Source organism: Hyla sarda, unplaced genomic scaffold (genome assembly GCF_029499605.1).
Source record: "Hyla sarda isolate aHylSar1 unplaced genomic scaffold, aHylSar1.hap1 scaffold_219, whole genome shotgun sequence".
NCBI classification, from domain to species: Eukaryota; Metazoa; Chordata; class Amphibia; order Anura; family Hylidae; genus Hyla; species Hyla sarda.
The window spans coordinates 350685-375491 of record NW_026608861.1 but is presented as its reverse complement, the minus strand read 5'-3'; the positions used below and the strand labels follow the sequence as shown (position 1 = coordinate 375491).

Genomic DNA, 24807 nt, shown 5'->3' with positions numbered 1-24807 from the left:
AGCTGTCGCTGCTGTGAAGGTTCTAGGTGACATCACAAATCCCTATGGTTACATACACAACAAAGCTGGGTTGTTGTTGTTTACACTCTGCAAGGCCTGTGGAAGTGAGTGACATCATAGCACTGTAGTTCTGAGGGTTCTAGATGGATGCAACAATCTCCTGTTGCTTCTATGAAGGCCATAATAGACGACATCACCAAACAGCTCCATAGTCACATACACAGCAAAGGAGAGATGTTGTTTACACCTAGTGATGTCAGTGGTATTGAGTGACATCACAGCACAGTGCTAAGGCTCCTGGGCCTGGACACAGCAGCGGCTGCAATATCTCAACGGAGAATACGTTTATATATATGTGTGTGTGTGCGCGTATATTTATATATATATATATATATATATATATATATATATATATATATATATATTTCTCCGCCGAAATCACTTTTAAACCCATTTCCACCTTTTTTTCCCTTCTCTTCCTCTTACTTTTTTTTCACGTTTTTTTACGTTTTTCTCCTTTTCGCCTCTTTTCTGGGCGTATTATTCTTCTTTTTCTTCTTTTTTTTCGTCTAATGCATACCCCATCAGTGCAGCAATGCTTATTCAATACCGCCAGCAGATGGAGACACTGGGGGATAATTTTCTAAGGATTTATACTGATTTTTCCTGTCTGAATTTGTCGCACAGAAAGTTGCAGGCCAAATATGTGTGACATTTCTGCGACTTTAGCTTCTAGAGCATTTTTACAACATTATACATAGGTGCTGAATACATAAAAAGCGACTGTTCAGCGACAGACAAGTCGCATCGGCTGAAAGTAGGCCAGAATGTCAGTCCATGTTGGAGCAGGTTTAGATACAGTCTAAAGTATAGATCTCAAAGTCTGTGCACAGAATTTAGCAAGGGCCTCGCACCTTCTGATGCATCAGGTAGGTGCACAATAGCATAGCCTAACCCTCTGTACTTTGGTCTATATTGATGCGGGACATAGACAGCCAGCTGATGACCAATCCATTAGTGCAATGGATGGCTGGAAGAATTTGTCTTTGCCTTTGCAATACCACAGAAGCAATGCATGGTCAATGTACAGCAATGACACACCTGTGTGAACAGCCAGGAGACCCCCCCCCCCCCCATGTTATGTTACATAGTTACATAGTTAGTACGGTCGAAAAAAGACATATGTCCATCAAGTTCAACCAGGGAATTAAGGGGTAGGGGTGTGGCGCGATATTGGGGAAGGGATGAGATTTTATATTTCTTCATAAGCATTAATCTTATTTTGTCAATTAGGAACATTCAGCACCCACCCGCTATCAAGGCAGCTGCCTATCATGTCATGCCCTACCTGCACAGGTGTGCTGGCTACTCAAATGATCCAATTAAGGAGGCCATTTAGTCAGCAGCAGCAGAAGTCCTGTGCCTGGACGCTCCAACAGCGGCCAGACACAAGCAGAAGCAGAAGCAGCAGAAGCAGCAGCAGCCACCCACCTTTTGTTTTTTGGCTGCAGCAGCAGCAAGGCCCACAGGGCTGGCTAGCTGGCTAGCCAGCAAGCAGGTAGCAATGAAAGTAGGAATCTTTCTTTTTAACCCTGTAAGGGGGTGGTGCACTGTACCCGAAGATACTGCCATATCGGGTCAATGCATAGGGCGACGGAAGCAAGCTTCGAAATCGGCCCCCGTTCTCAAAAATCCATTTAATATATGGTCCCCAGATAGGGGACGTATCAGATATTAAACTGATAAGAACAGATACTACACTTGATCTTAGCCAAAAGGCCGAGAAGCGATAACCGTGAAAGGGGCGGGCCCAACAAGGTGCCCTTCATGGGCACTATCACTGCTTGCTGTCAGGGAGGCTGCCAGACATTTTCCATGCACACTCTGGGGCTGGGGGGCAGTCAACCACCAGTACACACAGCAGAACCTAAACCCATACCATTATTGCTAAGCAGCAAGACAGGGGCCCATTGCACTCCCACGGGGCCTTTTTAAATGCAATCCATAACCCGGATTTGCCAGGAACCCTTCTTACTCCTCCTACTTGCATGTGACACTGGGCTTAGGATCTGCATAGGAAACACACACACAAGCACACACCTACCTTTGTTGCCTGCAGATGCCTCCTTGGCTGTCCCCAAACGGTATCAAACCAACACCCACGGGAAGCTGTAAGCATAGAGGACATGCCTGCACCCCATTGGACTTACCTGTGTGGGTTAAACCCGGGTTTATTTGACAACCTATGGCGGTGATGGTTCTGCTCAGGCAGAGCAGTGCTGATGCTCCTCATAAAGCTGTCGCTGCTGTGAAGGTTCTAGGTGACATCACAAATCCCTATGGTTACATACACAACAAAGCTGGGTTGTTGTTGTTTACCACTCTGCAAGGCCTGTGGAAGTGAGTGACATCATAGCACTGTAGTTCTGAGGGTTCTAGATGGATGCAACAATCTCCTGTTGCTTCTATGAAGGCCATAATAGACGACATCACCAAACAGCTCCATAGTCACATACACAGCAAAGGAGAGATGTTGTTTACACCTAGTGATGTCAGTGGTATTGAGTGACATCACAGCACAGTGCTAAGGCTCCTGGCCTGGACACAGCAGCGGCTGCAATATCTCAACGGAGAATACGTTTATATATATGTGTGTGTGTGTGCGCGTATATATATATATATATATATATATATATATATATATATTTCTCCGCCGAAATCACTTTTAAACCCATTTCCACCTTTTTTTCCCTTCTCTTCCTCTTACTTTTTTTTCACGTTTTTTTACGTTTTTCTCCTTTTCGCCTCTTTTCTGGGCGTATTATTCTTCTTTTTCTTCTTTTTTTCGTCTAATGCATACCCCATCAGTGCAGCAATGCTTATTCAATACCGCCAGCAGATGGAGACACTGGGGGATAATTTTCTAAGGATTTATACTGATTTTTCCTGTCTGAATTTGTCGCACAGAAAGTTGCAGGCCAAATATGTGTGACATTTCTGCGACTTTAGCTTCTAGAGCATTTTTACAACATTATACATAGGTGCTGAATACATAAAAAGCGACTGTTCAGCGACAGACAAGTCGCATCGGCTGAAAGTAGGCCAGAATGTCAGTCCATGTTGGAGCAGGTTTAGATACAGTCTAAAGTATAGATCTCAAAGTCTGTGCACAGAATTTAGCAAGGGCCTCGCACCTTCTGATGCATCAGGTAGGTGCACAATAGCATAGCCTAACCCTCTGTACTTTGGTCTATATTGATGCGGGACATAGACAGCCAGCTGATGACCAATCCATTAGTGCAATGGATGGCTGGAAGCATTTGTCTTTGCCTTTGCAATACCACAGAAGCAATGCATGGTCAATGTACAGCAATGACACACCTGTGTGAACAGCCAGGAGACCCCCCCCCCCCCCCATGTTATGTTTACATAGTTATATAGTTAGTACGGTCGAAAAAAGACATATGTCCATCAAGTTCAACCAGGGAATTAAGGGGTAGGGTTGTGGCGCGATATTGGGGAAGGGATGAGATTTTATATTTCTTCATAAGCATTAATCTTATTTTGTCAATTAGGAACATTCAGCACCCACCCGCTATCAAGGCAGCTGCTATCATGTCATGCCCTACCTGCACAGGTGTGCTGGCTACTCAAATGATCCAATTAAGGAGGCCATTTAGTCAGCAGCAGCAGAAGTCCTGTGCCTGGACGCTCCAACAGCAGCCAGACACAAGCAGAAGCAGAAGCAGCAGAAGCACCACCTTTTGTTTCTTGGCTGCAGCAGCAGCAAGGCCCACAGGGCTGGCTAGCTGGCTAGCCAGCAAGCAGGTAGCAATGAAAGTAGGAATCTTTCTTTTTAACCCTGTAAGGGGGAGTGCACTGTACCCGAAGATACTGCCATATCGGGTCAATGCATAGGGCGACGGAAGCAAGCTTCGAAATCGGCCCCCGTTCTCAAAAAATCCATTTAATATATGGTCCCCCAGATAGGGGACGTATCAGATATTAAACTGATAAGAACAGATACTACACTTGATCTTAGCCAAAAGGCCGAGAAGCGATAACCGTGAAAGGGGCGGGGCCCAACAAGGTGCCCTTCATGGGCACTATCACTGCTTGCTGTCAGGGAGGCTGCCAGACAATTTTCCATGCACACTCTGGGCTGGGGGGCAGTCAACCACCAGTACACACAGCAGAACCTAAACCCATACCATTATTGCTAAGCAGCAAGACAGGGGCCCATTGCACTCCCACGGGGCCTTTTTAAATGCAATCCATAACCCGGATTTGCCAGGAACCCTTCTTACTCCTCCTACTTGCATGTGACACTGGGCTTAGGATCTGCATAGGAAACACACACACAAGCACACACCTACCTTTGTTGCCTGCAGATGCCTCCTTGGCTGTCCCAAACGGTATCAAACCAACACCCACGGGAAGCTGTAAGCATAGAGGACATGCCTGCACCCCATTGGACTTACCTGTGTGGGTTAAACCCGGGTTATTTGACAACCTATGGCGGTGATGGTTCTGCTCAGGCAGAGCAGTGCTGATGCTCCTCATAAAGCTGTCGCTGCTGTGAAGGTTCTAGGTGACATCACAAATCCCTATGGTTACATACACAACAAAGCTGGGTTGTTGTTGTTTACACTCTGCAAGGCCTGTGGAAGTGAGTGACATCATAGCACTGTAGTTCTGAGGGTTCTAGATGGATGCAACAATCTCCTGTTGCTTCTATGAAGGCCATAATAGACGACATCACCAAACAGCTCCATAGTCACATACACAGCAAAGGAGAGATGTTGTTTACACCTAGTGATGTCAGTGGTATTGAGTGACATCACAGCACAGTGCTAAGGCTCCTGGGCCTGGACACAGCAGCGGCTGCAATATCTCAACGGAGAATACGTTATATATATGTGTGTGTGTGCGCGTATATATATATATATATATATATATATATATATATATATAATATATTTTCTCCGCCGAAATCACTTTTAAACCCATTTCCACCTTTTTTTCCCTTCTCTTCCTCTTACTTTTTTTTCACGTTTTTTTACGTTTTTCTCCTTTTCGCCTCTTTTCTGGGGCGTATTATTCTTCTTTTTCTTCTTTTTTTTTCGTCTAATGCATACCCCATCAGTGCAGCAATGCTTATTCAATACCGCCAGCAGATGGAGACACTGGGGGATAATTTTCTAAGGATTTATACTGATTTTTCCTGTCTGAATTTGTCGCACAGAAAGTTGCAGGCCAAATATGTGTGACATTTTCTCGCGACTTTAGCTTCTAGAGCATTTTTACAACATTATACATAGGTGCTGAATACATAAAAAGCGACTGTTCAGCGACAGACAAGTCGCATCGGCTGAAAGTAGGCCAGAATGTCAGTCCATGTTGGAGCAGGTTTAGATACAGTCTAAAGTATAGATCTCAAAGTCTGTGCACAGAATTTAGCAAGGGCCTCGCACCTTCTGATGCATCAGGTAGGTGCACAATAGCATAGCCTAACCCTCTGTACTTTGGTCTATATTGATGCGGGACATAGACAGCCAGCTGATGACCAATCCATTAGTGCAATGGATGGCTGGAAGCATTTGTCTTTGCCTTTGCAATACCACAGAAGCAATGCATGGTCAATGTACAGCAATGACACACCTGTGTGAACAGCCAGGAGACCCCCCCCCCATGTTATGTTACATAGTTACATAGTTAGTACGGTCGAAAAAAGACATATGTCCATCAAGTTCAACCAGGGAATTAAGGGGTAGGGGTGTGGCGCGATATTGGGGAAGGGATGAGATTTTATATTTCTTCATAAGCATTAATCTTATTTTGTCAATTAGGAACATTCAGCACCCACCCCGCTATCAAGGCAGCTGCCCCTATCATGTCATGCCCTACCTGCACAGGTGTGCTGGCTACTCAAATGATCCAATTAAGGAGGCCATTTAGTCAGCAGCAGCAGAAGTCCTGTGCCTGGACGCTCCAACAGCGGCCAGACACAAGCAGAAGCAGCAGAAGCAGCAGCAGCACCACCTTTTGTTTTTTGGCTGCAGCAGCAGCAAGGCCCACAGGGCTGGCTAGCTGGCTAGCCAGCAAGCAGGTAGCAATGAAAGTAGGAATCTTTCTTTTTAACCCTGTAAGGGGGTGGTGCACTGTACCCGAAGATACTGCCATATCGGGTCAATGCATAGGGCGACGGAAGCAAGCTTCGAAAATCGGCCCCCGTTCTCAAAAATCCATTTAATATATGGTCCCCAGATAGGGGACGTATCAGATATTAAACTGATAAGAACAGATACTACACTTGATCTTAGCCAAAAGCCGAGAAGCGATAACCGTGAAAGGGGCGGGCCCAACAAGGTGCCCTTCATGGGCACTATCACTGCTTGCTGTCAGGGAGGCTGCCAGACAATTTTCCATGCACACTCTGGGCTGGGGGGCAGTCAACCACCAGTACACACAGCAGAACCTAAACCCATACCATTATTGCTAAGCCAGCAAGACAGGGGGCCCATTGCACTCCCACGGGGCCTTTTTAAATGCAATCCATAACCCGGATTTGCCAGGAACCCTTCTTACTCCTCCTACTTGCATGTGACACTGGGCTTAGGATCTGCATAGGAAACACACACACAAGCACACACCTACCTTTGTTGCCTGCAGATGCCTCCTTGGCTGTCCCAAAACGGTATCAAACCAACACCCACGGGAAGCTGTAAGCATAGAGGACATGCCTGCACCCATTGGACTTACCTGTGTGGGTTAAACCCGGGTTATTTGACAACCTATGGCGGTGATGGTTCTGCTCAGGCAGAGCAGTGCTGATGCTCCTCATAAAGCTGTCGCTGCTGTGAAGGTTCTAGGTGACATCACAAATCCCTATGGTTACATAAACAACAAAGCTGGGTTGTTGTTGTTTACACTCTGCAAGGCTGTGGAAGTGAGTGACATCATAGCACTGTAGTTCTGAGGGTTCTAGATGGATGCAACAATCTCCTGTTGCTTCTATGAAGGCCATAATAGACGACATCACCAAACAGCTCCATAGTCACATACACAGCAAAGGAGAGATGTTGTTTACACCTAGTGATGTCAGTGGTATTGAGTGACATCACAGCACAGTGCTAAGGCTCCTGGGCCTGGACACAGCAGCGGCTGCAATATCTCAACGGAGAATACGTTTATATATATGTGTGTGTGTGCGCGTATATATATATATATATATATATATATATATATATATATATATATATATATTTCTCCGCCGAAATCACTTTTAAACCCATTTCCACCTTTTTTTTCCCTTCTCTTCCTCTTACTTTTTTTTCACGTTTTTTTTTACGTTTTTCTCCTTTTCGCCTCTTTTCTGGGCGTATTATTCTTCTTTTTCTTCTTTTTTTTCGTCTAATGCATACCCCATCAGTGCAGCAATGCTTATTCAATACCGCCAGCAGATGGAGACACTGGGGATAATTTTCTAAGGATTTATACTGATTTTTCCTGTCTGAATTTGTCGCACAGAAAGTTGCAGGCCAAATATGTGTGACATTTCTGCGACTTTAGCTTCTAGAGCATTTTTACAACATTATACATAGGTGCTGAATACATAAAAAGCGACTGTTCAGCGACAGACAAGTCGCATCGGCTGAAAGTAGGCCAGAATGTCAGTCCATGTTGGAGCAGGTTTAGATACAGTCTAAAGTATAGATCTCAAAGTCTGTGCACAGAATTTAGCAAGGGCCTCACACCTTCTGATGCATCAGGTAGGTGCACAATAGCATAGCCTAACCCCTCTGTACTTTGGTCTATATTGATGCGGGACATAGACAGCCAGCTGATGACCAATCCATTAGTGCAATGGATGGCTGGAAGCATTTGTCTTTGCCTTTGCAATACCACAGAAGCAATGCATGGTCAATGTACAGCAATGACACACCTGTGTGAACAGCCAGGAGACCCCCCCCCCCCCCATGTTATGTTACATAGTTACATAGTTAGTACGGTCGAAAAAAGACATATGTCCATCAAGTTCAACAAGGGATTAAGGGGTAGGGGTGTGGCCGCGATATTGGGGAAGGGATGAGATTTTATATTTCTTCATAAGCATTAATCTTATTTTGTCAATTAGGAACATTCAGCACCCACCCGCTATCAAGGCAGCTGCTATCATGTCATGCCCTACCTGCACAGGTGTGCTGGCTACTCAAATGATCCAATTAAGGAGGCCATTTAGTCAGCAGCAGCAGAAGTCCTGTGCCTGGACGCTCCAACAGCGGCCAGGACACAAGCAGAAGCAGAAGCAGCAGAAGCAGCAGCAGCACCACCTTTTGTTTTTTGGCTGCAGCAGCAGCAAGGCCCACAGGGCTGGCTAGCTGGCTAGCCAGCAAGCAGGTAGCAATGAAAGTAGGAATCTTTCTTTTTAACCCTGTAAGGGGGTGGTGCACTGTACCCGAAGATACTGCCATATCGGGTCAATGCATAGAGCGACGGAAGAAGCAAGCTTCGAAATCGGCCCCCGTTCTCAAAAATCCATTTAATATATGGTCCCCAGATAGGGGACGTATCAGATATTAAACTGATAAGAACAGATACTACACTTGATCTTAGCCAAAAGGCCGAGAAGCGATAACCGTGAAAGGGGCGGGCCCAACAAGGTGCCCTTCATGGGCACTATCACTGCTTGCTGTCAGGGAGGCTGCCAGACAATTTTCCATGCACACTCTGGGCTGGGGGGCAGTCAACCACCAGTACACACAGCAGAACCTAAACCCATACCATTATTGCTAAGCAGCAAGACAGGGGCCCATTGCACTCCCACGGGGCCTTTTTAAATGCAATCCATAACCCGGATTTGCCAGGAACCCTTCTTACTCCTCCTACTTGCATGTGACACTGGGCTTAGGATCTGCATAGGAAACACACACACAAGCACACACCTACCTTTGTTGCCTGCAGATGCCTCCTTGGCTGTCCCCAAACGGTATCAAACCAACACCCACGGGAAGCTGTAAGCATAGAGGACATGCCTGCACCCCATTGGACTTACCTGTGTGGGTTAAACCCGGGTTATTTGACAACCTATGGCGGTGATGGTTCTGCTCAGGCAGAGCAGTGCTGATGCTCCTCATAAAGCTGTCGCTGCTGTGAAGGTTCTAGGTGACATCACAAATCCCTATGGTTACATACACAACAAAGCTGGGTTGTTGTTGTTTACACTCTGCAAGGCCTGTGGAAGTGAGTGACATCATAGCACTGTAGTTCTGAGGGTTCTAGATGGATGCAACAATCTCCTGTTGCTTCTATGAAGGCCATAATAGACGACATCACCAAACAGCTCCATAGTCACATACACAGCAAAGGAGAGATGTTGTTTACACCTAGTGATGTCAGTGGTATTGAGTGACATCACAGCACAGTGCTAAGGCTCCTGGGCCTGGACACAGCAGCGGCTGCAATATCTCAACGGAGAATACGTTTATATATATGTGTGTGTGTGCGCGTATATATATATATATATATATATATATATATATATTTCTCCGCCGAAATCACTTTTAAACCCATTTCCACCTTTTTTTCCCTTCTCTTCCTCTTACTTTTTTTTCACGTTTTTTTTACGTTTTTCTCCTTTTCGCCTCTTTTCTGGGCGTATTATTCTTCTTTTTCTTCTTTTTTTTCGTCTAATGCATACCCCATCAGTGCAGCAATGCTTATTCAATACCGCCAGCAGATGGAGACACTGGGGGATAATTTTCTAAGGATTTATACTGATTTTTCCTGTCTGAATTTGTCGCACAGAAAGTTGCAGGCCAAATATGTGTGACATTTCTGCGACTTTAGCTTCTAGAGCATTTTTACAACATTATACATAGGTGCTGAATACATAAAAAGCGACTGTTCAGCGACAGACAAGTCGCATCGGCTGAAAGTAGGCCAGAATGTCAGTCCATGTTGGAGCAGGTTTAGATACAGTCTAAAGTATAGATCTCAAAGTCTGTGCACAGAATTTAGCAAGGGCCTCGCACCTTCTGATGCATCAGGTAGGTGCACAATAGCATAGCCTAACCCTCTGTACTTTGGTCTATATTGATGCGGGACATAGACAGCCAGCTGATGACCAATCCATTAGTCAATGGATGGCTGGAAGCATTTGTCTTTGCCTTTGCAATACCACAGAAGCAATGCATGGTCAATGTACAGCAATGACACACCTGTGTGAACAGCCAGGAGACCCCCCCCCCCCCCATGTTATGTTACATAGTTACATAGTTAGTACGGTCGAAAAAAGACATATGTCCATCAAGTTCAACCAGGGAATTAAGGGGTAGGGGTGTGGCGCGATATTGGGGAAGGGATGAGATTTTATATTTCTTCATAAGCATTAATCTTATTTTGTCAATTAGGAACATTCAGCACCCACCCGCTATCAAGGCAGCTGCCTATCATGTCATGCCCTACCTGCACAGGTGTGCTGGCTACTCAAATGATCCAATTAAGGAGGCCATTTAGTCAGCAGCAGCAGAAGTCCTGTGCCTGGACGCTCCAACAGCGGCCAGACACAAGCAGAAGCAGAAGCAGCAGAAGCAGCAGCAGCACCACCTTTTGTTTTTTGGCTGCAGCAGCAGCAAGGCCCACAGGGCTGGCTAGCTGGCTAGCCAGCAAGCAGGTAGCAATGAAAGTAGGAATCTTTCTTTTTAACCCTGTAAGGGGGTGGTGCACTGTACCCGAAGATACTGCCATATCGGGTCAATGCATAGGGCGACGGAAGCAAGCTTCGAAATCGGCCCCCGTTCTCAAAAATCCATTTAATATATGGTCCCCAGATAGGGGACGTATCAGATATTAAACTGATAAGAACAGATACTACACTTGATCTTAGCCAAAAGGCCGAGAAGCGATAACCGTGAAAGGGGCGGGCCCAACAAGGTGCCCTTCATGGGCACTATCACTGCTTGCTGTCAGGGAGGCTGCCAGACAATTTTCCATGCACACTCTGGGCTGGGGGGCAGTCAACCACCAGTACACACAGCAGAACCTAAACCCATACCATTATTGCTAAGCAGCAAGACAGGGGCCCATTGCACTCCCACGGGGCCTTTTTAAATGCAATCCATAACCCGGATTTGCCAGGAACCCTTCTTACTCCTCCTACTTGCATGTGACACTGGGCTTAGGATCTGCATAGGAAACACACACACAAGCACACACCTACCTTTGTTGCCTGCAGATGCCTCCTTGGCTGTCCCCAAACGGTATCAAACCAACACCCACGGGAAGCTGTAAGCATAGAGGACATGCCTGCACCCCATTGGACTTACCTGTGTGGGTTAAACCCGGGTTATTTGACAACCTATGGCGGTGATGGTTCTGCTCAGGCAGAGCAGTGCTGATGCTCCTCATAAAGCTGTCGCTGCTGTGAAGGTTCTAGGTGACATCACAAATCCCTATGGTTACATACACAACAAAGCTGGGTTGTTGTTGTTTACACTCTGCAAGGCCTGTGGAAGTGAGTGACATCATAGCACTGTAGTTCTGAGGGTTCTAGATGGATGCAACAATCTCCTGTTGCTTCTATGAAGGCCATAATAGACGACATCACCAAACAGCTCCATAGTCACATACACAGCAAAAGAGAGATGTTGTTTACACCTAGTGATGTCAGTGGTATTGAGTGACATCACAGCACAGTGCTAAGGCTCCTGGGCCTGGACACAGCAGCGGCTGCAATATCTCAACGGAGAATACGTTTATATATATGTGTGTGTGTGCGCGTATATATATATATATATATATATATATATATATATATATATATATATATTTCTCCGCCGAAATCACTTTTAAACCCATTTCCACCTTTTTTTCCCTTCTCTTCCTCTTACTTTTTTTTCACGTTTTTTTACGTTTTTCTCCTTTTCGCCTCTTTTCTGGGCGTATTATTCTTCTTTTTCTTCTTTTTTTTCGTCTAATGCATACCCCATCAGTGCAGCAATGCTTATTCAATACCGCCAGCAGATGGAGACACTGGGGGATAATTTTCTAAGGATTTATACAGATTTTTCCTGTCTGAATTTGTCGCACAGAAAGTTGCAGGCCAAATATGTGTGACATTTCTGCGACTTTAGCTTCTAGAGCATTTTTACAACATTATACATAGGTGCTGAATACATAAAAAGCGACTGTTCAGCGACAGACAAGTCGCATCGGCTGAAAGTAGGCCAGAATGTCAGTCCATGTTGGAGCAGGTTTAGATACAGTCTAAAGTATAGATCTCAAAGTCTGTGCACAGAATTTAGCAAGGGCCTCGCACCTTCTGATGCATCAGGTAGGTGCACAATAGCATAGCCTAACCCTCTGTACTTTGGTCTATATTGATGCGGGACATAGACAGCCAGCTGATGACCAATCCATTAGTGCAATGGATGGCTGGAAGAATTTGTCTTTGCCTTTGCAATACCACAGAAGCAATGCATGGTCAATGTACAGCAATGACACACCTGTGTGAACAGCCAGGAGACCCCCCCCCCCCCCCCCATGTTATGTTACATAGTTACATAGTTAGTACGGTCGAAAAAAGACATATGTCCATCAAGTTCAACCAGGGAATTAAGGGGTAGGGGTGTGGCGCGATATTGGGGAAGGGATGAGATTTTATATTTCTTCATAAGCATTAATCTTATTTTGTCAATTAGGAACATTCAGCACCCACCCGCTATCAAGGCAGCTGCCTATCATGTCATGCCCTACCTGCACAGGTGTGCTGGCTACTCAAATGATCCAATTAAGGAGGCCATTTAGTCAGCAGCAGCAGAAGTCCTGTGCCTGGACGCTCCAACAGCGGCCAGACACAAGCAGAAGCAGAAGCAGCAGAAGCAGCAGCAGCACCACCTTTTGTTTTTTGGCTGCAGCAGCAGCAAGGCCCACAGGGCTGGCTAGCTGGCTAGCCAGCAAGCAGGTAGCAATGAAAGTAGGAATCTTTCTTTTTAACCCTGTAAGGGGGTGGTGCACTGTACCCGAAGATACTGCCATATCGGGTCAATGCATAGGGCGACGGAAGCAAGCTTCGAAATCGGCCCCCGTTCTCAAAAATCCATTTAATATATGGTCCCCAGATAGGGGACGTATCAGATATTAAACTGATAAGAACAGATACTACACTTGATCTTAGCCAAAAGGCCGAGAAGCGATAACCGTGAAAGGGGCGGGCCCAACAAGGTGCCCTTCATGGGCACTATCACTGCTTGCTGTCAGGGAGGCTGCCAGACAATTTTCCATGCACACTCTGGGCTGGGGGGCAGTCAACCACCAGTACACACAGCAGAACCTAAACCCATACCATTATTGCTAAGCAGCAAGACAGGGGCCCATTGCACTCCCACGGGGCCTTTTTAAATGCAATCTATAACCCGGATTTGCCAGGAACCCTTCTTACTCCTCCTACTTGCATGTGACACTGGGCTTAGGATCTGCATAGGAAACACACACACAAGCACACACCTACCTTTGTTGCCTGCAGATGCCTCCTTGGCTGTCCCCAAACGGTATCAAACCAACACCCACGGGAAGCTGTAAGCATAGAGGACATGCCTGCACCCCATTGGACTTACCTGTGTGGGTTAAACCCGGGTTATTTGACAACCTATGGCGGTGATGGTTCTGCTCAGGCAGAGCAGTGCTGATGCTCCTCATAAAGCTGTCGCTGCTGTGAAGGTTCTAGGTGACATCACAAATCCCTATGGTTACATACACAACAAAGCTGGGTTGTTGTTGTTTACACTCTGCAAGGCCTGTGGAAGTGAGTGACATCATAGCACTGTAGTTCTGAGGGTTCTAGATGGATGCAACAATCTCCTGTTGCTTCTATGAAGGCCATAATAGACGACATCACCAAACAGCTCCATAGTCACATACACAGCAAAGGAGAGATGTTGTTTACACCTAGTGATGTCAGTGGTATTGAGTGACATCACAGCACAGTGCTAAGGCTCCTGGGCCTGGACACAGCAGCGGCTGCAATATCTCAACGGAGAATACGTTTATATATATGTGTGTGTGTGCGCGTATATATATATATATATATATATATATATATATATATATATATATATTTCTCCGCCGAAATCACTTTTAAACCCATTTCCACCTTTTTTTCCCTTCTCTTCCTCTTACTTTTTTTTCACGTTTTTTTACGTTTTTCTCCTTTTCGCCTCTTTTCTGGGCGTATTATTCTTCTTTTTCTTCTTTTTTTTCGTCTAATGCATACCCCATCAGTGCAGCAATGCTTATTCAATACCGCCAGCAGATGGAGACACTGGGGGATAATTTTCTAAGGATTTATACAGATTTTTCCTGTCTGAATTTGTCGCACAGAAAGTTGCAGGCCAAATATGTGTGACATTTCTGCGACTTTAGCTTCTAGAGCATTTTTACAACATTATACATAGGTGCTGAATACATAAAAAGCGACTGTTCAGCGACAGACAAGTCGCATCGGCTGAAAGTAGGCCAGAATGTCAGTCCATGTTGGAGCAGGTTTAGATACAGTCTAAAGTATAGATCTCAAAGTCTGTGCACAGAATTTAGCAAGGGCCTCGCACCTTCTGATGCATCAGGTAGGTGCACAATAGCATAGCCTAACCCTCTGTACTTTGGTCTATATTGATGCGGGACATAGACAGCCAGCTGATGACCAATCCATTAGTGCAATGGATGGCTGGAAGAATTTGTCTTTGCCTTTGCAATACCACAGAAGCAATGCATGGTCAATGTACAGCAATGACACACCTGTGTGAACAGCCAGGAGACCCCCCCCCCCCCCCCCATGTTATGTTACATAGTTACATAGTTAGTACGGTCGAAAAAAGACATATGTCCATCAAGTTCAACCAGGGAATTAAGGGGTAGGGGTGTGGCGCGATATTGGGGAAGGGATGAGATTTTATATTTCTTCATAAGCATTAATCTTATTTTGTCAATTAGGAACATTCAGCACCCACCCGCTATCAAGGCAGCTGCCTATCATGTCATGCCCTACCTGCACAGGTGTGCTGGCTACTCAAATGATCCAATTAAGGAGGCCATTTAGTCAGCAGCAGCAGAAGTCCTGTGCCTGGACGCTCCAACAGCGGCCAGACACAAGCAGAAGCAGAAGCAGCAGAAGCAGCAGCAGCACCACCTTTTGTTTTTTGGCTGCAGCAGCAGCAAGGCCCACAGGGCTGGCTAGCTGGCTAGCCAGCAAGCAGGTAGCAATGAAAGTAGGAATCTTTCTTTTTAACCCTGTAAGGGGGTGGTGCACTGTACCCGAAGATACTGCCATATCGGGTCAATGCATAGGGCGACGGAAGCAAGCTTCGAAATCGGCCCCCGTTCTCAAAAATCCATTTAATATATGGTCCCCAGATAGGGGACGTATCAGATATTAAACTGATAAGAACAGATACTACACTTGATCTTAGCCAAAAGGCCGAGAAGCGATAACCGTGAAAGGGGCGGGCCCAACAAGGTGCCCTTCATGGGCACTATCACTGCTTGCTGTCAGGGAGGCTGCCAGACAATTTTCCATGCACACTCTGGGCTGGGGGGCAGTCAACCACCAGTACACACAGCAGAACCTAAACCCATACCATTATTGCTAAGCAGCAAGACAGGGGCCCATTGCACTCCCACGGGGCCTTTTTAAATGCAATCTATAACCCGGATTTGCCAGGAACCCTTCTTACTCCTCCTACTTGCATGTGACACTGGGCTTAGGATCTGCATAGGAAACACACACACAAGCACACACCTACCTTTGTTGCCTGCAGATGCCTCCTTGGCTGTCCCCAAACGGTATCAAACCAACACCCACGGGAAGCTGTAAGCATAGAGGACATGCCTGCACCCCATTGGACTTACCTGTGTGGGTTAAACCCGGGTTATTTGACAACCTATGGCGGTGATGGTTCTGCTCAGGCAGAGCAGTGCTGATGCTCCTCATAAAGCTGTCGCTGCTGTGAAGGTTCTAGGTGACATCACAAATCCCTATGGTTACATACACAACAAAGCTGGGTTGTTGTTGTTTACACTCTGCAAGGCCTGTGGAAGTGAGTGACATCATAGCACTGTAGTTCTGAGGGTTCTAGATGGATGCAACAATCTCCTGTTGCTTCTATGAAGGCCATAATAGACGACATCACCAAACAGCTCCATAGTCACATACACAGCAAAGGAGAGATGTTGTTTACACCTAGTGATGTCAGTGGTATTGAGTGACATCACAGCACAGTGCTAAGGCTCCTGGGCCTGGACACAGCAGCGGCTGCAATATCTCAACGGAGAATACGTTTATATATATGTGTGTGTGTGCGCGTATATATATATATATATATATATATATATATATATATATATATATATATATATATTTCTCCGCCGAAATCACTTTTAAACCCATTTCCACCTTTTTTTCCCTTCTCTTCCTCTTACTTTTTTTTCACGTTTTTTTACGTTTTTCTCCTTTTCGCCTCTTTTCTGGGCGTATTATTCTTCTTTTTCTTCTTTTTTTTCGTCTAATGCATACCCCATCAGTGCAGCAATGCTTATTCAATACCGCCAGCAGATGGAGACACTGGGGGATAATTTTCTAAGGATTTATACTGATTTTTCCTGTCTGAATTTGTCGCACAGAAAGTTGCAGGCCAAATATGTGTGACATTTCTGCGACTTTAGCTTCTAGAGCATTTTTACAACATTATACATAGGTGCTGAATACATAAAAAGCGACTGTTCAGCGACAGACAAGTCGCATCGGCTGAAAGTAGGCCAGAATGTCAGTCCATGTTGGAGCAGGTTTAGATACAGTCTAAAGTATAGATCTCAAAGTCTGTGCACAGAATTTAGCAAGGGCCTCGCACCTTCTGATGCATCAGGTAGGTGCACAATAGCATAGCCTAACCCTCTGTACTTTGGTCTATATTGATGCGGGACATAGACAGCCAGCTGATGACCAATCCATTAGTGCAATGGATGGCTGGAAGCATTTGTCTTTGCCTTTGCAATACCACAGAAGCAATGCATGGTCAATGTACAGCAATGACACACCTGTGTGAACAGCCAGGAGACCCCCCCCCCCCCCCATGTTATGTTACATAGTTATATAGTTAGTACGGTCGAAAAAAGACATATGTCCATCAAGTTCAACCAGGGAATTAAGGGGTAGGGGTGTGGCGCGATATTGGGGAAGGGATGAGATTTTATATTTCTTCATAAGCATTAATCTTATTTTGTCAATTAGGAACATTCAGCACCCACCCGCTATCAAGGCAGCTGCCTATCATGTAATGCCCTACCTGCACAGGTGTGCTGGCTACTCAAATGATCCAATTAAGGAGGCCATTTAGTCAGCAGCAGCAGAAGTCCTGTGCCTGGACGCTCCAACAGCAGCCAGACACAAGCAGAAGCAGAAGCAGCAGAAGCACCACCTTTTGTTTCTTGGCTGCAGCAGCAGCAAGGCCCACAGGGCTGGCTAGCTGGCTAGCCAGCAAGCAGGTATCAATGAAAGTAGGAATCTTTCTTTTTAACCCTGTAAGGGGGTGGTGCACTGTACCCGAAGATACTGCCATATCGGGTCAATGCATAGGGCGACGGAAGCAAGCTTCGAAATCGGCCCCCGTTCTCAAAAATCCATTTAATATATGGTCCCCAGATAGGGGACGTATCAGATATTAAACTGATAAGAACAGATACTACACTTGATCTTAGCCAAAAGGCCGAGAAGCGATAACCGTGAAAGGGGCGGGCCCAACAAGGTGCCCTTCATGGGCACTATCACTGCTTGCTGTCAGGGAGGCTGCCAGACAATTTTCCATGCACACTCTGGGCTGGGGGGCAGTCAACCACCAGTACACACAGCAGAACCTAAACCCATACCATTATTGCTAAGCAGCAAGACAGGGGCCCATTGCACTCCCACGGGGCCTTTTTAAATGCAATCCATAACCCGGATTTGCCAGGAACCCTTCTTACTCCTCCTACTTGCATGTGACACTGGGCTTAGGATCTGCATAGGAAACACACACACAAGCACACACCTACCTTTGTTGCCTGCAGATGCCTCCTTGGCTGTCCCCAAACGGTATCAAACCAACACCCACGGGAAGCTGTAAGCATAGAGGACATGCCTGCACCCCATTGGACTTACCTGTGTGGGTTAAACCCGGGTTATTTGACAACCTATGGCGGTGATGGTTCTGCTCAGGCAGAGCAGTGCTGATGCTCCTCATAAAGCTGTCGCTGCTGTGAAGGTTCTAGGTGACATCACAAATCCCTATGGTTACATACACAACAAAGCTGGGTTGTTGTTGTTTACACTCTGCAAGGCCTGTGGAAGTGAGTGACATCATAGCACTGTAGTTCTGAGGGTTCTAGATGGATGCAACAATCTCCTGTTGCTTCTATGAAGGCCATAATAGACGACATCACCAAACAGCTCCATAGTCACATACACAGCAAAGGAGAGATGTTGTTTACACCTAGTGATGTCAGTGGTATTGAGTGACATCACAGCACAGTGCTAAGGCTCCTGGGCCTGGACACAGCAGCGGCTGCAATATCTCAACGGAGAATACGTTTATATATATGTGTGTGTGTGCGCGTATATATATATATATATATATATATATATATATATATATATATTTCTCCGCCGAAATCACTTTTAAACCCATTTCCACCTTTTTTTCCCTTCTCTTCCTCTTACTTTTTTTTCACGTTTTTTTACGTTTTTCTCCTTTTCGCCTCTTTTCTGGGCGTATTATTCTTCTTTTTCTTCTTTTTTTTCGTCTAATGCATACCCCATCAGTGCAGCAATGCTTATTCAATACCGCCAGCAGATGGAGACACTGGGGGATAATTTTCTAAGGATTTATACTGATTTTTCCTGTCTGAATTTGTCGCACAGAAAGTTGCAGGCCAAATATGTGTGACATTTCTGCGACTTTAGCTTCTAGAGCATTTTTACAACATTATACATAGGTGCTGAATACATAAAAAGCGACTGTTCAGCGACAGACAAGTCGCATCGGCTGAAAGTAGGCCAGAATGTCAGTCCATGTTGGAGCAGGTTTAGATACAGTCTAAAGTATAGATCTCAAAGTCTGTGCACAGAATTTAGCAAGGGCCTCGCACCTTCTGATGCATCAGGTAGGTGCACAATAGCATAGCCTAACCCTCTGTACTTTGGTCTATATTGATGCGGGACATAGACAGCCAGCTGATGACCAATCCATTAGTGCAATGGATGGCTGGAAGCATTTGTCTTTGCCTTTGCAATACCACAGAAGCAATGCATGGTCAATGTACAGCAATGACACACCTGTGTGAACAGCCAGGAGACCCCCCCCCCCCCATGTTATGTTACATAGTTATATAGTTAGTACGGTCGAAAAAAGACATATGTCCATCAAGTTCAACCAGGGAATTAAGGGGTAGGGGTGTGGCGCGATATTGGGGAAGGGATGAGATTTTATATTTCTTCATAAGCATTAATCTTATTTTGTCAATTAGGAACATTCAGCACCCACCCGCTATCAAGGCAGCTGCCTATCATGTAATGCCCTACCTGCACAGGTGTGCTGGCTACTCAAATGATCCAATTAAGGAGGCCATTTAGTCAGCAGCAGCAGAAGTCCTGTGCCTGGACGCTCCAACAGCAGCCAGACACAAGCAGAAGCAGAAGCAGCAGAAGCACCACCTTTTGTTTCTTGGCTGCAGCAGCAGCAAGGCCCACAGGGCTGGCTAGCTGGCTAGCCAGCAAGCAGGTATCAATGAAAGTAGGAATCTTTCTTTTTAACCCTGTAAGGGGGTGGTGCACTGTACCCGAAGATACTGCCATATCGGGTCAATGCATAGGGCGACGGAAGCAAGCTTCGAAATCGGCCCCCGTTCTCAAAAATCCATTTAATATATGGTCCCCAGATAGGGGACGTATCAGATATTAAACTGATAAGAACAGATACTACACTTGATCTTAGCCAAAAGGCCGAGAAGCGATAACCGTGAAAGGGGCGGGCCCAACAAGGTGCCCTTCATGGGCACTATCACTGCTTGCTGTCAGGGAGGCTGCCAGACAATTTTCCATGCACACTCTGGGCTGGGGGGCAGTCAACCACCAGTACACACAGCAGAACCTAAACCCATACCATTATTGCTAAGCAGCAAGACAGGGGCCCATTGCACTCCCACGGGGCCTTTTTAAATGCAATCCATAACCCGGATTTGCCAGGAACCCTTCTTACTCCTCCTACTTGCATGTGACACTGGGCTTAGGATCTGCATAGGAAACACACACACAAGCACACACCTACCTTTGTTGCCTGCAGATGCCTCCTTGGCTGTCCCCAAACGGTATCAAACCAACACCCACGGGAAGCTGTAAGCATAGAGGACATGCCTGCACCCCATTGGACTTACCTGTGTGGGTTAAACCCGGGTTATTTGACAACCTATGGCGGTGATGGTTCTGCTCAGGCAGAGCAGTGCTGATGCTCCTCATAAAGCTGTCGCTGCTGTGAAGGTTCTAGGTGACATCACAAATCCCTATGGTTACATACACAACAAAGCTGGGTTGTTGTTGTTTACACTCTGCAAGGCCTGTGGAAGTGAGTGACATCATAGCACTGTAGTTCTGAGGGTTCTAGATGGATGCAACAATCTCCTGTTGCTTCTATGAAGGCCATAATAGACGACATCACCAAACAGCTCCATAGTCACATACACAGCAAAGGAGAGATGTTGTTTACACCTAGTGATGTCAGTGGTATTGAGTGACATCACAGCACAGTGCTAAGGCTCCTGGGCCTGGACACAGCAGCGGCTGCAATATCTCAACGGAGAATACGTTTATATATATGTGTGTGTGTGCGCGTATATATATATATATATATATATATATATATATATATATATATTTCTCCGCCGAAATCACTTTTAAACCCATTTCCACCTTTTTTTCCCTTCTCTTCCTCTTACTTTTTTTTCACGTTTTTTTACGTTTTTCTCCTTTTCGCCTCTTTTCTGGGCGTATTATTCTTCTTTTTCTTCTTTTTTTTCGTCTAATGCATACCCCATCAGTGCAGCAATGCTTATTCAATACCGCCAGCAGATGGAGACACTGGGGGATAATTTTCTAAGGATTTATACTGATTTTTCCTGTCTGAATTTGTCGCACAGAAAGTTGCAGGCCAAATATGTGTGACATTTCTGCGACTTTAGCTTCTAGAGCATTTTTACAACATTATACATAGGTGCTGAATACATAAAAAGCGACTGTTCAGCGACAGACAAGTCGCATCGGCTGAAAGTAGGCCAGAATGTCAGTCCATGTTGGAGCAGGTTTAGATACAGTCTAAAGTATAGATCTCAAAGTCTGTGCACAGAATTTAGCAAGGGCCTCGCACCTTCTGATGCATCAGGTAGGTGCACAATAGCATAGCCTAACCCTCTGTACTTTGGTCTATATTGATGCGGGACATAGACAGCCAGCTGATGACCAATCCATTAGTGCAATGGATGGCTGGAAGCATTTGTCTTTGCCTTTGCAATACCACAGAAGCAATGCATGGTCAATGTACAGCAATGACACACCTGTGTGAACAGCCAGGAGACCCCCCCCCATGTTATGTTACATAGTTACATAGTTAGTACGGTCGAAAAAAGACATATGTCCATCAAGTTCAACCAGGGAATTAAGGGGTAGGGGTGTGGCGCGATATTGGGGAAGGGATGAGATTTTATATTTCTTCATAAGCATTAATCTTATTTTGTCAATTAGGAACATTCAGCACCCACCCGCTATCAAGGCAGCTGCCTATCATGTCATGCCCTACCTGCACAGGTGTGCTGGCTACTCAAATGATCCAATTAAGGAGGCCATTTAGTCAGCAGCAGCAGAAGTCCTGTGCCTGGACGCTCCAACAGCGGCCAGACACAAGCAGAAGCAGAAGCAGCAGAAGCAGCAGCAGCACCACCTTTTGTTTTTTGGCTGCAGCAGCAGCAAGGCCCACAGGGCTGGCTAGCTGGCTAGCCAGCAAGCAGGTAGCAATGAAAGTAGGAATCTTTCTTTTTAACCCTGTAAGGGGGTGGTGCACTGTACCCGAAGATACTGCCATATCGGGTCAATGCATAGGGCGACGGAAGCAAGCTTCGAAATCGGCCCCCGTTCTCAAAAATCCATTTAATATATGGTCCCCAGATAGGGGACGTATCAGATATTAAACTGATAAGAACAGATACTACACTTGATCTTAGCCAAAAGGCCGAGAAGCGATAACCGTGAAAGGGGCGGGCCCAACAAGGTGCCCTTCATGGGCACTATCACTGCTTGCTGTCAGGGAGGCTGCCAGACAATTTTCCATGCACACTCTGGGCTGGGGGGCAGTCAACCACCAGTACACACAGCAGAACCTAAACCCATACCATTATTGCTAAGCAGCAAGACAGGGGCCCATTGCACTCCCACGGGGCCTTTTTAAATGCAATCCATAACCCGGATTTGCCAGGAACCCTTCTTACTCCTCCTACTTGCATGTGACACTGGGCTTAGGATCTGCATAGGAAACACACACACAAGCACACACCTACCTTTGTTGCCTGCAGATGCCTCCTTGGCTGTCCCCAAACGGTATCAAACCAACACCCACGGGAAGCTGTAAGCATAGAGGACATGCCTGCACCCCATTGGACTTACCTGTGTGGGTTAAACCCGGGTTATTTGACAACCTATGGCGGTGATGGTTCTGCTCAGGCAGAGCAGTGCTGATGCTCCTCATAAAGCTGTCGCTGCTGTGAAGGTTCTAGGTGACATCACAAATCCCTATGGTTACATACACAACAAAGCTGGGTTGTTGTTGTTTACACTCTGCAAGGCCTGTGGAAGTGAGTGACATCATAGCACTGTAGTTCTGAGGGTTCTAGATGGATGCAACAATCTCCTGTTGCTTCTATGAAGGCCATAATAGACGACATCACCAAACAGCTCCATAGTCACATACACAGCAAAGGAGAGATGTTGTTTACACCTAGTGATGTCAGTGGTATTGAGTGACATCACAGCACAGTGCTAAGGCTCCTGGGCCTGGACACAGCAGCGGCTGCAATATCTCAACGGAGAATACGTTTATATATATGTGTGTGTGTGCGCGTATATATATATATATATATATATATATATATATATATATATATTTCTCCGCCGAAATCACTTTTAAACCCATTTCCACCTTTTTTTCCCTTCTCTTCCTCTTACTTTTTTTTCACGTTTTTTTTACGTTTTTCTCCTTTTCGCCTCTTTTCTGGGCGTATTATTCTTCTTTTTCTTCTTTTTTTTCGTCTAATGCATACCCCATCAGTGCAGCAATGCTTATTCAATACCGCCAGCAGATGGAGACACTGGGGGATAATTTTCTAAGGATTTATACTGATTTTTCCTGTCTGAATTTGTCGCACAGAAAGTTGCAGGCCAAATATGTGTGACATTTCTGCGACTTTAGCTTCTAGAGCATTTTTACATTATACATAGGTGCTGAATACATAAAAAGCGACTGTTCAGCGACAGACAAGTCGCATCGGCTGAAAGTAGGCCAGAATGTCAGTCCATGTTGGAGCAGGTTTAGATACAGTCTAAAGTATAGATCTCAAAGTCTGTGCACAGAATTTAGCAAGGGCCTCGCACCTTCTGATGCATCAGGTAGGTGCACAATAGCATAGCCTAACCCTCTGTACTTTGGTCTATATTGATGCGGGACATAGACAGCCAGCTGATGACCAATCCATTAGTGCAATGGATGGCTGGAAGCATTTGTCTTTGCCTTTGCAATACCACAGAAGCAATGCATGGTCAATGTACAGCAATGACACACCTGTGTGAACAGCCAGGAGACCCCCCCCCCCCCCATGTTATGTTACATAGTTACATAGTTAGTACGGTCGAAAAAAGACATATGTCCATCAAGTTCAACCAGGGAATTAAGGGGTAGGGGTGTGGCGCGATATTGGGGAAGGGATGAGATTTTATATTTCTTCATAAGCATTAATCTTATTTTGTCAATTAGGAACATTCAGCACCCACCCGCTATCAAGGCAGCTGCCTATCATGTCATGCCCTACCTGCACAGGTGTGCTGGCTACTCAAATGATCCAATTAAGGAGGCCATTTAGTCAGCAGCAGCAGAAGTCCTGTGCCTGGACGCTCCAACAGCGGCCAGACACAAGCAGAAGCAGAAGCAGCAGAAGCAGCAGCAGCACCACCTTTTGTTTTTTGGCTGCAGCAGCAGCAAGGCCCACAGGGCTGGCTAGCTGGCTAGCCAGCAAGCAGGTAGCAATGAAAGTAGGAATCTTTCTTTTTAACCCTGTAAGGGGGTGGTGCACTGTACCCGAAGATACTGCCATATCGGGTCAATGCATAGGGCGACGGAAGCAAGCTTCGAAATCGGCCCCCGTTCTCAAAAATCCATTTAATATATGGTCCCCAGATAGGGGACGTATCAGATATTAAACTGATAAGAACAGATACTACACTTGATCTTAGCCAAAAGGCCGAGAAGCGATAACCGTGAAAGGGGCGGGCCCAACAAGGTGCCCTTCATGGGCACTATCACTGCTTGCTGTCAGGGAGGCTGCCAGACAATTTTCCATGCACACTCTGGGCTGGGGGGCAGTCAACCACCAGTACACACAGCAGAACCTAAACCCATACCATTATTGCTAAGCAGCAAGACAGGGGCCCATTGCACTCCCACGGGGCCTTTTTAAATGCAATCCATA

The 24807-nt window shown here is 45.9% G+C and overlaps 11 non-coding genes across 11 annotated transcripts; all 11 read right to left on the bottom strand.

The window, feature by feature from the left end:
* Positions 1-1600: 1600 nt before the first annotated feature.
* LOC130320127 (U2 spliceosomal RNA) lies at positions 1601-1791 on the bottom strand. The gene has a single exon (XR_008866090.1). It is a non-coding gene; the product is annotated as a U2 spliceosomal RNA (small nuclear RNA).
* Positions 1792-3869: 2078 nt separating this feature from the next.
* On the bottom strand, positions 3870-4062 carry LOC130320174 (U2 spliceosomal RNA). Its single transcript, XR_008866132.1, has one exon. It is a non-coding gene; the product is annotated as a U2 spliceosomal RNA (small nuclear RNA).
* A 2089-nt stretch (positions 4063-6151) lies between these two features.
* Positions 6152-6342, bottom strand: LOC130320177 (U2 spliceosomal RNA). Its single transcript, XR_008866135.1, has one exon. It is a non-coding gene; the product is annotated as a U2 spliceosomal RNA (small nuclear RNA).
* Positions 6343-8442: 2100 nt separating this feature from the next.
* On the bottom strand, positions 8443-8636 carry LOC130320162 (U2 spliceosomal RNA). The gene has a single exon (XR_008866121.1). It is a non-coding gene; the product is annotated as a U2 spliceosomal RNA (small nuclear RNA).
* Positions 8637-10717: 2081 nt separating this feature from the next.
* On the bottom strand, positions 10718-10908 carry LOC130320125 (U2 spliceosomal RNA). The gene has a single exon (XR_008866088.1). It is a non-coding gene; the product is annotated as a U2 spliceosomal RNA (small nuclear RNA).
* Positions 10909-13006: 2098 nt separating this feature from the next.
* Positions 13007-13197, bottom strand: LOC130320124 (U2 spliceosomal RNA). Its single transcript, XR_008866087.1, has one exon. It is a non-coding gene; the product is annotated as a U2 spliceosomal RNA (small nuclear RNA).
* Positions 13198-15293: 2096 nt separating this feature from the next.
* LOC130320123 (U2 spliceosomal RNA) lies at positions 15294-15484 on the bottom strand. Its single transcript, XR_008866086.1, has one exon. It is a non-coding gene; the product is annotated as a U2 spliceosomal RNA (small nuclear RNA).
* Positions 15485-17577: 2093 nt separating this feature from the next.
* LOC130320122 (U2 spliceosomal RNA) lies at positions 17578-17768 on the bottom strand. The gene has a single exon (XR_008866085.1). It is a non-coding gene; the product is annotated as a U2 spliceosomal RNA (small nuclear RNA).
* A 2079-nt stretch (positions 17769-19847) lies between these two features.
* LOC130320121 (U2 spliceosomal RNA) lies at positions 19848-20038 on the bottom strand. Its single transcript, XR_008866084.1, has one exon. It is a non-coding gene; the product is annotated as a U2 spliceosomal RNA (small nuclear RNA).
* Positions 20039-22122: 2084 nt separating this feature from the next.
* LOC130320120 (U2 spliceosomal RNA) lies at positions 22123-22313 on the bottom strand. Its single transcript, XR_008866083.1, has one exon. It is a non-coding gene; the product is annotated as a U2 spliceosomal RNA (small nuclear RNA).
* A 2087-nt stretch (positions 22314-24400) lies between these two features.
* On the bottom strand, positions 24401-24591 carry LOC130320119 (U2 spliceosomal RNA). The gene has a single exon (XR_008866082.1). It is a non-coding gene; the product is annotated as a U2 spliceosomal RNA (small nuclear RNA).
* Between the last annotated feature and the right edge of the window lie 216 nt (positions 24592-24807).